This window comes from Branchiostoma floridae, chromosome 13 (assembly GCF_000003815.2).
Source record: "Branchiostoma floridae strain S238N-H82 chromosome 13, Bfl_VNyyK, whole genome shotgun sequence".
Lineage (NCBI taxonomy): Eukaryota > Metazoa > Chordata > Leptocardii > Amphioxiformes > Branchiostomatidae > Branchiostoma > Branchiostoma floridae.
In genome coordinates this window covers 20,683,915-20,696,975 of record NC_049991.1, presented here as the reverse complement: position 1 = coordinate 20,696,975, position 13,061 = coordinate 20,683,915, and positions in this window count along the sequence as shown.

Sequence of the window (13,061 nt, the reverse complement as noted above, 5' to 3'; positions counted from 1 at the left end):
ACCCTATGTACGTATCTTCACACCTGCTGGTTATCCGTCCTCCGGACTGGAGAAGAACTACTGCCGGAATCCTGACGGCGTGACCGGAGTCTGGTGCTTCACCACGGATTCAAGCAAGAGATGGGAGTATTGCGACGTGCCAGTTTGTGGTAATGTTCATTTTATTACCTTAGAAAAGAACAGATTTTTGATACTTTTAAATTAAATGATATCCTTACAACTGTGCCTTTAACTTTGACTTTATTAAGATTTACAATTAGCTTAACAATATACAAGTACATTGTAAACGTAGTTACTCTTCCTTTGGTCCTTCTACTACTACGACAAATGCTTCTCTACATTTCAATATTCAATACATCAATCGATAACGTAGACTTTAAAGGTGATGATTTCATGTCAACCGTGAATTCTATTTTGAACTTCTATCTTCAATTCTATCGATCGATTTCATCAGGAAATCACGCCTTTGAAGTCCTCCGTACTGCAATCCAGCAGTATGAAGGAGTCGACTTCTTCGCCATCGAGGCAAAGCTGCCAGCTGACGGCCTGTCTGCCACTGAGAACTGGTGCAGGGACTACCAGAATCTCTGTGCTGGGTACGTTCTGAGGCCGACGGGCTGTGGGGAGACGTATGCAGACATTTTCCCCGACATCATGCGGTAGGTTTGGTGGCTTGTGAAACAGCCGTAGTGCGAGTGTGTAGTAATCTGACTTGTGTGGCTTCAGTTATCAATTGGAGCAAATGTGTTTTGTAGTCATGTGTATTTTGAGTACCATTACATATTCTGGATCAAAAATACACGATAAAATGATAGTTTCTTCAGTTACCTTTGGTGAGTTACCCAAGCCCCTTACCGCCCTTAAACCATTGATGACATTGAAACTTCATTACCCAAAGTGATGTACAGTGTACAGCCACTCTGACTTAATCCGGTAGGTTCCATTACATGTAGAACAGTCATAGTGCGCGCTGGTAGTAATCCTGTCTTGTCATCTGGTTTGGTGTTTAGCTTCTGCAAGAAAAATGTTGAAGCGTGGACTAGTCATGGATATCTAGGGAACGCAGTATTGCGGATTGACATGCATCATAGAATGACAGTTCCATCATTTACTACATTTATTACTATAGTCAGTAGTTAGTGAACTATTCTAATGGTACCAGCCTTAAGAAAGGCGATTTCTATGACACTTAATCGCACACGTTACAGTACTATAAACAGGGGGTGCTTCAATAACAGCCCATGAAAAAGTCGTTAAAAACAACTAACGGGTCATAACAGACTGACTGAAGAAATAGAAATTTTAGACCATCCTTCATGCGTGGCGTGAAGCCGTATTTTCTGACACGATAGCGGTGTAATACACGTCACAAACGTTATGTTTCAGGTGCGTGAGTGAGTACGACTCTGATCCTTACATCAACAACGTGCTGAGCTGTAGCCCGGCCCCGGGTGTACGTAACGTGGCGAACTTGGCTTTCTCAGCCGGGGCTACAGGGACCAGGACTTTCGGGTTCTACAGGTGTGACACCAGCAACTGCCAACGTGGGATACGCGAGTCCGGGAGCCTGTACAACACAGCAGCGGCCTTTCGCTTAGACGGGAGCGGAGACAGGATTGTGTACACCGTGTGTTCAGGATCAACAGGTGAGCATAATGTATTCATTTATTTATTTATTCCTTGAGATTATTTCACTTCTGTGGAAGGATTGACATCACTTAAACGTGACTAAAACCTTCCAATGACTTCTGTGGCTCGTTTTCCCAATACACAAGGCGGAAACAAGAATGTGCAAAAAAATTACATCCAGTCAGAGAATGCCCTTATCTTACCCCGAACATCTAATCAGTTATTGAATCAAGGCTCAACTAGTCATAGGCCTGGAGTTAGTAACAAAAACATTCTTGTTGTCTGTGTTCCTTACACATGTGCCTGACACAGACAATGGAGGATGTGCTCAGATCCGAAACAAACTCCCTGGGGAAGGTTACACATGTTCCTGTCGGCTTGGCTTTGTGCTGATGGAAGATGGCCACGGCTGTAAAGGTAGGGAGGTGTTGCATCGTTATATTTTCCTTCCACATTTGTACTTATTGTACCTTAGCTCGTCTTCTTACAGCTAGTAGGTATTGCTAAGACTACAACTTCCAAGTGCCTCTTCCTTGAACCAAAATGTTTGAAAAAGTGACTTTGTAGTACAGATATAAATTTAAAGTAGTCTCCAGTCTCGCTGTCTCTTTGTGGGAGGTCTTCTTTGTCTTATGGTGAAATTGATTTAGAAAAACAACTTGAAATGACCGTTTCGTCCACGTTCTGAAGTGATTGTTCATCAGTATTGATCCTGAAGAAGGCGACAGTGGTCGTTGAACATTTGATCCGTGCATACTTTTGTTTTGGAGGGAAGAAAACCTAGCGTTTTACTATGATCGTTTTGTGTTTTTACAGTGTGTAACACAAGTACAGATGATGTGTACCTGTACCGATGGGACCTCCCGCCTGTCACGGGCTCACGGTTTGAGTTTGAAGTGCAAGCCAGTAACGACGTTCACGTGGCGCTATCGGCACAGAACCGGGATCTCAGTAGCATGTATGAGATTGTGATTGGTGGCTGGGGTAACAGTAGGTCTGTCATACGCCGCTCAAAGCAAGGCACGAACCAAGCTGTGGCACAAATACCAGGTAGGTTTTGGAATTGTGATTGTAAATGAAATGTACCATCTGTGACGTTGAAGATACAAAAATTCATCGTTGAAGAGGTCCATCAGTCACGTATGAATACAGTTACTACACATTTTCTTCGAGCAATGACTGCTTTTAAAGGTAAGGTACATACCTCTAAATTTTCGATGTCTGACAGCACATCTTGGTCATGGACAATAGTCTAGTCTTGATCTCGCGGTCTAGTCTCGTTTGTCTCGCGAGATCGAGACTAGGCCATTCTCCGTGACCAAGATGAGCTGTCAGACATCGAAAAATTGGAGGTATGTACCTTACCTTTAAAAACAGTCATTGCTCGAAGAAAATTTGGAGGAACAAAAATTCATATACACATGAAATTTCTTATGGACCCTTTCTTTTTTGTAAAGATGATATCAATCAAAACCAAAGGCGAAAATGCTTAAAAACATAACCCATTAACAACTGAGTAGAACAATGACATCTTTACAGCACAATTTTTGATAGAATAACATTTGGCATCGCTTTATGATAACGATAAGATTGCCATCTATATAACATCTCCACATATGTATAAATATATACTATGTATATGTCTATGCTGTCTAACACCATACTTTATGTGATGTTTGATCCATTTGCACCATGTACATTTATACGTGTACACAACATTAAGCAATCACAGTCTCACAATCATATATTTTTCCACAGGTATCAACTCTCCAAACCAATACCGAAGGTTCTGGATAACCTGGGCGGCTGATGGCACCATCGCTGTTGGACGCGGCAGCGAGATCAACCCGTTCATGCAGTGGATGGATCCGAACCCCCTGCCCATCAGCTATGCTGGTTACTCCACATATACGTCAAGTGAAGGCCAGTGGAGGTTCTGTTCAGGTAACTTTTAGTGGCATAAATCTGATTGCTGTCATCTTTCACAACGACAAAACATCGACTTAGTACTGTGGTTACATGTAAGTATACAGCATGTAGCATTTAAGTTTTGAACTGTATGTCGGCTGGTTATGACAACAGCTTTCAAAATGTGTCACGAAAGAAAGAAACAGAAGATTTTCCTACATTGGGGGAAGCAGTTAAATGAAACAGGATATAGGCGCGTCGCTGGACATTTGCAGGGAATTATGACAAAGGTTACAGCTTGGGACATCTAAAGGTTATCACAACAGTCTATATTTCATGCTATTCCTTTGTGGAAAGGGAGACATATGTAATGTAATAATGGTTACTATCAGAATACAAAGATGATATAGAATTTGACGTCATATGCGTTATTGAAAAGGAAATACCATGAAATAGCTTTCAACCCAAGTAACAATTATGATTGTGGGAAAGGAGATCACCAGAGGCATGGAGTGCCTCTTTTGCATATATAAACTTACAAAAACACAGAGACCTATAACTCTACATTATCAAAATGTAGTTAACATCAATGGCACGATCATTAAAATATACATTTTCACTCCGATTTTGAACTCTATTTTGAATTTTTCAATCCTATTGCCCTCATCAGCTAACCACGCCTTTGAGGTGCTCCGTTCTGCAAACCAGGAGTATAAAGGAGTCGACTTCTTCGCCATCGAGGCAAAGCTGCAGGCTGCCGGCCTGTCTGCCACTGAGAACTGGTGCAGGGACTACCAGAACCTCTGTGCTGGGTACGGCCTGAGGCCAACGGGCTGTGGGGAGAACGGAGCAGTCGAGGGTGGAATGTACAGCGACCCCGGCAAAATTCGGTAGGTCCGATACATCCATGTCGAACATTCATAATGCGAGCTAAAATTAATTTGCCTTGTGCAGCTTAAGCTATCTATAGGAGCAGATTTTAAAGCGTGTTAATGAACTTTGCAACAGACCCGAGTCAGCTTACAGATGTGCCCTATGTGGCAGAGACTGTCATTCCTAAGGTATTAAGGGGGTTATTGCATATTCTGGATTTTACAAAAATACGCGATGAAATATTTAACTTTGTTATTTAGGATACATAAGCACTCTGTCACCTTGAAATTGACATTAGCAGGTCATCACTCAAAGTAATGTACAATGCACACCCACCTGACTTAATTCGGTAGGTTCTGTGACATGTAGAACAGTCATATTACGCGCTGGTATAGTAATCCTATCTTGTGATCTGGGCTTGGGTATAGCTTCTGATAGAAAAATATTGAAGCGCGGACTAGTCATTGATATCTAGCTAGGGAAGGCAGTATTGCGGATTGACATGCATCATAGAATGACAGTTCCATCATTAATTACATTTGTTACTATAGTTAGTAGTTAAGGAACTATTCTATTGATACTTAAGAAAGGTGAATTCTATGACACTTAATTACACACGTTACAATACTATAAACAATGGGTACTTTATTAACAGCCTATAAAACTTTTCATCAATGTAAACTTTACGAAAAAAAACTTAATGCTAATCAGTGATAACAGACTGAGTGGAAAAAGAGCAATTTTAGATCATCTTTTAAGCGTGCCGTAAAGCCATTGTATTTTCTGACACGAAAGCTATGTAATTAAGGATTGATGATCCGCCCCGAGGTGTATATGGTGTCATAAAGCCTGGTCATTTCCTATAACCACCGAATGGTTTTATGAGGTGGTTATAGCAAAGGACCAGCTGTTATGACACCATGTACACCGAGGAACAGGCAGGTCATTAACGTTATTATCATATAGCCTACCCAAACTTGCAAACTCTTGTATGACGCATAGATTCCTTGGTACTATACGTGTGAATTTCTCTGTCGAATCTCTAAAAATTCACATTTGTTCTTTGGTACATAGATTTGTATTAAGGAGATTACAGATTACATTTTGAAACAAAAATTTCTACAGAAAATATTCGAAACATTGCAGTGTTTAACTTTGGCTTTTTAGCACAACGAAACTCATTATCAATGTTAACAGAGGGAGCCATTCGCCCTTGCAGTCTGTACTTATTCCCTCTGCTCTGGCATATGTTTCACTCCTTTTTATGGGCCAATGCCTTCATATGCCTCACTTTCTTGTGTGTATCGCTCCGTCTGATTGGTCAAAATGAATTGACACCGGCACCAGTGTCTATTTGCATCGGTGCCGGTGTCGATTCATTCTGACCAATCAGAAGAGCGATACACACCGGCCTGACTAGAATCTGTGTGTTACGGCGTCATAACAAACGCAGAACGGGGCCATCTGATTGGTCCGCGGCGTCTGGTTTTATGAAAATACACTTTAAAAACTTTATGTTCCAGGTGCGTGAGTGAGTACAACTCTGACCCCTACATCAACAACGCGCTAAACTGTGGTCCACACGGCCAAGTAGCTGAGGTGGCGAACTTGGCCTTCTTAGCCGAGGCTACAGGGGACAGAAGTTTTGGCTTTAAAATATGTGACACCAGCAACTGCCAACGTGGGATACGTGAGAGTCATCGGAGTCTGTACAACACAGCAGGGGCCTTTCCTGGAGACAGGATTGTGTACACCGTGTGTTCAGGATCAACAGGTGAGAAAATAATGTATTCATTTATTCAAACCTTGAGATTATTTCACTTTTTTGGAAGGATTGACATCACTTAAAACGTGACTAAAACCTTCCATTGACTTCTGTGGCTCGTTTTCCCAATACACAACGCAGAAACAATATGCAAGCAAATCAGATCAAGTCAGAGAATGCCCTTATCTTACCCCCAGCATCTAATCAGGTATCGAATCAAGGTTCAACTAGTCATAGGCCTGGAGTTAGTAACAAAAACATTCTTGTTGTCTGTGTTCCTTACACATGTGCCTGACACAGACAATGGAGGCTGTGATCAGATCCGAAACAAACTCCCTGGGGGAGATTACACATGTTCCTGTCGGCTTGGCTTTGTGTTGATGGAAGATGGCCATGGCTGTGAAGGTAGGGAGGTGTTGCATCATTTTCCTTCCATATTTGAACTTATTGTACCTTTAAGTTAGCTTGTATTCTTACAGCTAGTAGGTATTGCTAAGACTACAACTTCCAAGTGCCTCTTCCTTGAACCAAAATGTTTGAAAAGGTGATTTTGTAATACAGATATAAATTTAAAGTAGTCTCCAGTCTCGCTGTCCCTTTGTGGGAGGGCTTCTTTATCTTATGGTGGAATTGATTTTAAAAAAGACATGAAGACATTTTTTTAAATTCCATTCGTGATTTCTGTTGTAAAATGTCAGTCGTTTTGATTATAAAAATGCTACGCTCTTGTAGAGGTAAAGTTTGTCACAGGTGTATCAGGCCCTGTAGTTTTGCCGGTGCGTAGCACCGGCTATGAGACGGGAGAAGCGGTTGCATGGATGCGTGGGAGCGGTCTACAGCACGGTACCTATCTTCCGTAGATCGTAGGTTCGAACCCCACTTGCTAAATTTTTTTTCTTTGTTAGACAAATCTCATGTAGTGTTTTTTTGATAGAAGAAAGACCAATTCAGTAATTCGATGTTTAAAAACTCTTTTTTCGTGTGATTTTGTTTAACATCCAGGCTTTTTCCAAAATACGCACCGGCCAGCTTTTTTCAGAAGCTTTCTTGTTTAGTCTATTCTCTTTGCAAATCACGACGAATGTGCGAACGTGAACGACCGCCGTGACCACATCTGTTTCATCATTCATGGGTGTATGTGTGATTTTTTACAACAGATGCTACGCTACAGTTTAGATGCTCTTGCCATAGATTAGATGCAGGCGTATGACCTTTTTTCGCAGTCATTTTGTTTGTCCACAATGTTACACATCTGTACACAGGTATAGTTTGTCACAGTTCTATCAGACCCCAATTTTGTCCTCTTTGTACATCGCGACGAATGTGCGACAGTGAACGACCGGCTTGGCCACATTTGCTTCAAAACTGATGGAGGCTACGGGGGCATCTGTACAACAGATGCTATAATTTTTGTTCTCTTGATTAACATTTGTTCATCATTTCAGTTGTCCAATGTCCAGCGCTGACTCCGCCAGACAACGGCGCGCTGAGTCCTACCGGAGTGAACTCCTACAATGACGAGGTGATCTTCACCTGTAACCAGGGGTACGAGCTGGAAGGAGCGTCTAGTGTGAGGTGCCAGGCGGACCGAACTTGGAGTCATGCTGTTCCAACATGCACAGGTAAAACAGTGTGCAATCTTTTCATTGCACATTTCTAGAAATACGGAGCTAAATGACTTTCAGTCTTGGCTCTTGTAATATTACGTGTTATATTACATGTTCAGATGTAAACTGCAATTTACTCGATTTAGATATCAGCAAGATCACATGCACTTAAGTAAGTAAAGTAAGTAAGTAGATGAGCGTATACCTAATCCATGATTTCCTGTAATGTTGGCCAGAATATTAAATGGCTGTAATGTAGAATTCGTTAACATATGACACGAACTAAACGATCTTAGACTGAAATGACCGGTTTTTTTTCTACGACCTGAAGTGATTGGTCTTGAGTATTGATCCTGTAGTCTTCTTCATGTTGTTCAGGGCAATTGACTTGTTCACGTTGTCCTGCCGGAACATGTATAGCCGCTCACAGTTCAGATGCGGTAACAAAACAATATACATCTACACGATTTTGAACTCTATTTTGAATCTTTATCTTGAATCAGCAAACCACGCCTTTGAGGTCCTCCGTACCGCAAACCAGCGATATAAAGGAGTGGACTTCCTGGCCATCGAGGCAAAGCTGCCGGCTGCCGGCCTGTCTGCCACTGAGAACTGGTGCAGGGACTACCAGAATCTCTGTGCTGGGTACGGACTGAGGCCAACGGGCTGTGGTGAGAACGCACTTCAGCCGGGAACTGCTGAATACATCGTTGGAAGAATCTGGTAGGTTCTGTGACATGTAGATTGCGCCCTCATTATCTCTGTCTTACGTATGGACAAAGGTGTACATTAAGTAAATATACTTTTTGCCAAAGAATTGTGACAATAAAGAAAGACCAAAGTTTTTTTTTTCTAATTTCTTATGAACAGACGAGGACAATGTGGCACTGCACTCAAGTTAGTAAGATATATTAACAGTGCCACAGTACAGACAGAAGGTAAAGGCACCCCTTTTTACCTCCCCAACCGAAGTCAGGTACCTATTTTACACCAGGGTGAAGTGAGGAAGGGCACGACGTCGGGGGCAAGGCGGCTATGGAACTCGGGACCTATAGAATCCGGGCCAAACGCTCTACCAGTTACGCCACACCGAAGTTGTGTACTCTGAATAATCATGACGTGAAGCCGGATTTGAAGACACGCTGTATCTTTATCATAAGGTATTATGTTCCCAGGTGCGTCAATGAGTACGACTCCGACCCCTACATTAACAACGCGCTGGGCTGGCCCCCGTCAGACGGTGTAGCTGAAGTGGCAAACTTGGCTTTCCCAGCCGGGGCTACAGCGGGCAGGAGTTTCGGCTTTCGCAATTGTGGCATCTACCAGTGCCAACGTGAGATTCGCGGGAGTGATCTCAGTCTGCACAACACAGCAGCGGCCTTTAGTGAGGACGGGAGCGGAGACATGTACAGGGTTGTGTACACTGTGTGTGTGGGATCAGTAGGTACGTATTTGGTTGGCATTTGTTGACTACTGAAATGGATCAAGATTGTAACATGAACATCTTTACAAAACTTTGATACAGATGTATCCGAATCTGTCGGTTGACCATGGTCCGCAGAACCAATGTTAAAAATACTAGGCTTGACAATGCCAAAAATCTAATTTTAATCAAACGGACTGTGCCAGCCTCTTAAACGTTTAAAATTACGTTCTTTACTCTGTACAGGCAACAATGAATGTACAACAAGAAACGGTGGGTGTACGCATACATGTATCCACACTCAGAGCGGACACAGGTGCATCTGCAGAGAGGGCTTCGAATTAGCGGAGGATGGTCATGGCTGTGAAGGTTTGTATAGGTTATAGTTTCCCCATACATTGTATTGTATATGACTATGACTTACCAGAACTTATCGTGGTTATAATCAATGAAAAGGTGCATTTGCAGAGAGGGTTTTACACTAATGGCGGATGGTCATGGTTGTGAAGGTAGGTATAGGTTAAGTTACAGTTTTATATACACGTTCTGCATATTCTACGTACATGTATCATATTTAGCATTTGGAAGGGACAGGGACATGTGCACTCAGTGATACTTACATATCAACCTAACTGTGTTGTTTTATGAATGACAACAGACATAGATGAGTGTGCGAAGTCTAATGGCGGCTGTAACCAAACCTGTACGAACACTCCTGGCGGGTTCTTGTGTTCCTGTCACAACGGCTACACACTTAACAGTGACGGTATGACTTGTGACGGTGAGTTACAAATTCTTGCCCTTTCGTAGTTTTCTAATTTTGTTGGGCATCACATGTGGTTAGGCCCCTTAGCAGACCACACATGGAGAACTGACAGCCTATATGTGAATGTAGCATTTGTCCGATAATATCTTATGGTAGCCAAATAGTTGTGAATGGATGATATCTAGGATACCATTGCGTGTATAGATTACAATAACGAACGACAAAGTATAACAGAAAAAGTGCACAGTGACTTGACAGACCGGAAAAAATTATACTAAGTGTAAGATATAGATATAGAAACACTAACACCGGAACGAAAAGTGTCCAAAATGTGTTGATGAAACTTTGTACACAGACATAAACGAGTGTGAAGTGAGCCCCGGAATCTGTGGAAGTACTGCTGAATGTGTCAACTTGATTGGAGCCTTTGACTGCAAGTGTTTCCCAGGCTTCCAGATGGGAGCAGGCGGCTGTAAAGGTGACAATGATAATCAACATTGAAACTAGGTCTCCAAAATAGCTCTATCTACGTTATACTTATAGATAAGAAAAACAATAAACAAAGGTAGCCACATTCCTACACATTTTCCCACTTCTTCATCTTCATCTTCTTATTCATTGGTATGAAAAGTGGCAAGTACTGGGTTAGTATTTCATTTCTTTAAATAGATACAGTAGTGATACTGATTAGGTTAAGATATTTTCATGGTGATAGACAACAAATATGAAATATGACGCACCACTTTTAATAGACTTATATCCAACACCCTTAACCCTGCTATTTAAAATTTATCCATTGAGGAGAGGAAACATAACGCTGAACTTTCTGCTAGTGTTTGTGTCCAACATTCGGTAACAGATGTGGATGAATGCGCCGATGAACAGCCGTGTCCTGAGAACGCCAACTGCGTGAACCAACCTGGGGCGTACCATTGTGTCTGTCTGCAGGGGTTTACAGGGAACGGCACAACGTGCACAGGTAACGCCTTTTCTTAACACCCATTTAATATCAAATTAAAAGTATGATTTCTTCATACAATATAATGTTTCATTCACTCGAATACTTAAATACCCCATAAAGGTGCTAATTACCAGGCCAATTTGTTAGAAACGTTTTTAATCAACACGCTCTGTTCTATAAATAGACCTGCTTTAACCTCTAGATAATCAGTGAGCACCAGACTGTAGAAATCCATTTTACCATAGACAATGCAATAAGAATGACAGGTCACCATATTGGATCCACCCAACCCACCAACATGGGAAGAATACACATCCCTTTCTATGGTATTAGTTTCCTTGATGTTTCTTTGCTCTGCGTAGTACTACTTACTTGCCAACTCTACGTACCAGTACGTCTACCTACAGAGATCTTACAAACTACGATGTCCACTCTGTGTAGTTCTACTTACATACTTTCTAACTCTATGTACAAATACGCCCACCTTCTAAGATCACACCAACCACTACACCTGCAAACCCAACTAAAATGCCCACTCTGTGTAGTACTACTTACTTGCTAACTCTGCGTATCAATACATCTACCTACAGAGATCGTACCAACCACTACACCTGCAAACCCCACTTCGATGTCCACTCTGTGATATGCTACTTACTTGACAACTCTACGTATCAATACATCTACCTACAGAGATCGTACCAACCACTACACCTGCAAACCCCACTACAACGGTGAAGACCACGACGGCAACAACCACGGCAGACTACACCTCCCCGCCGCCGACTCCCTCCACTGCGCATGCCAGCACCGACATGTCCACATCGTCTGCAGCTCCGACGACCAGCAGCACTTCGTTAAAAACCACCTCTACCATTGCCACCACCCCACAGGATGATGCCATTGGTAAATTACAATTTTAAGTTTTTTCTTTCACGTGTCGATGTAATGAGAGAAATAAAATCTGTAACTGGCACAAAAGCCACACAAATCAGCTAGCCTTTACCAGAAGTCAGACAAATCTGCAATGGTCTATTGGCTGGTAGATTTGATATACTTTAACATTACTGTAACAGCTAGGCCCAGACAACGGGATAAAATAGTTTGCTTCTTTATTTCCAGGCGCAGATGAGACAACCACAGGGTTCTTCCCAACACCAACTGCGACGTTCGTTTCACACGTACGTAATGTCTATTACCTGCTATTCTATAGAAATGCACTAATTCATCTGTTGGATCTCTTATGTTCTTGTAATGTCTTACAACAAAAATTCGAAAAGGACTGTAGTTTAACAGGACTAAAGTCGGCACAAAGATTTTGGAATATCAACTTCGGTTGATCATATTTCTGTTGTTTTTGCATCTATTGTTTTGGTGACGCACTCATATAAGCAGGCCTAGTGCTCGTTTCATGAGTTAACAATCAGGATAAGATTGATACCATAGGAAAGGAAATCACACAAGCTTTCTACTGATATGTAATGCATTGGCATTCATGAAGAAATAACGGAAATATGATATACCAAAGTTGACATTACAAACTTTTTGTGCTGAGGTTTAAGTTCTTTGCATCTATCTACAGGAACCACCTAAAGCAAATAGGAGCAGCTCTCGGCAAAATGGAACCATAAACACCATCGCCGACCTGCAGTACGATAAGGACGATCCTGGGAGCCTACTGGATCAGCTCGTTCCGCATGACGACGGCGACGGAGATTCTTCCTCAGGGGATGGAGAGGTGAGACATTTCAAATCGACTACCCTTGTTCCAGACTTGTTCCTACACACACAGAGAGAGGTTTTACTTGCAACGTTTGCAATGTAATCGGCTGTTGTCGAATGTTCTTTTCCAGGTTAAAGTTTCCGAATTTATAAGGTGTGTAAAATTGGCATCTGACTTCAGCTGGGGATTTAAAAGTAAGTGGGAAGGGAGAGGTTGGATTCGCCTCCCAATAAGATAGCAAGACACCGTGGTCAACAGCCCCCATGATTCTTCGGCCAAAAAGGCTTTGGGACTATACCTTTACCTTAAGATGTTTCAAACATGGTGTATGTCCTTAAACGCTTTTCGTACAACATTAATTATAAAACGATTCTGCTGTTTTTCGTTTGGTCCAGGTGGACGCCACCAC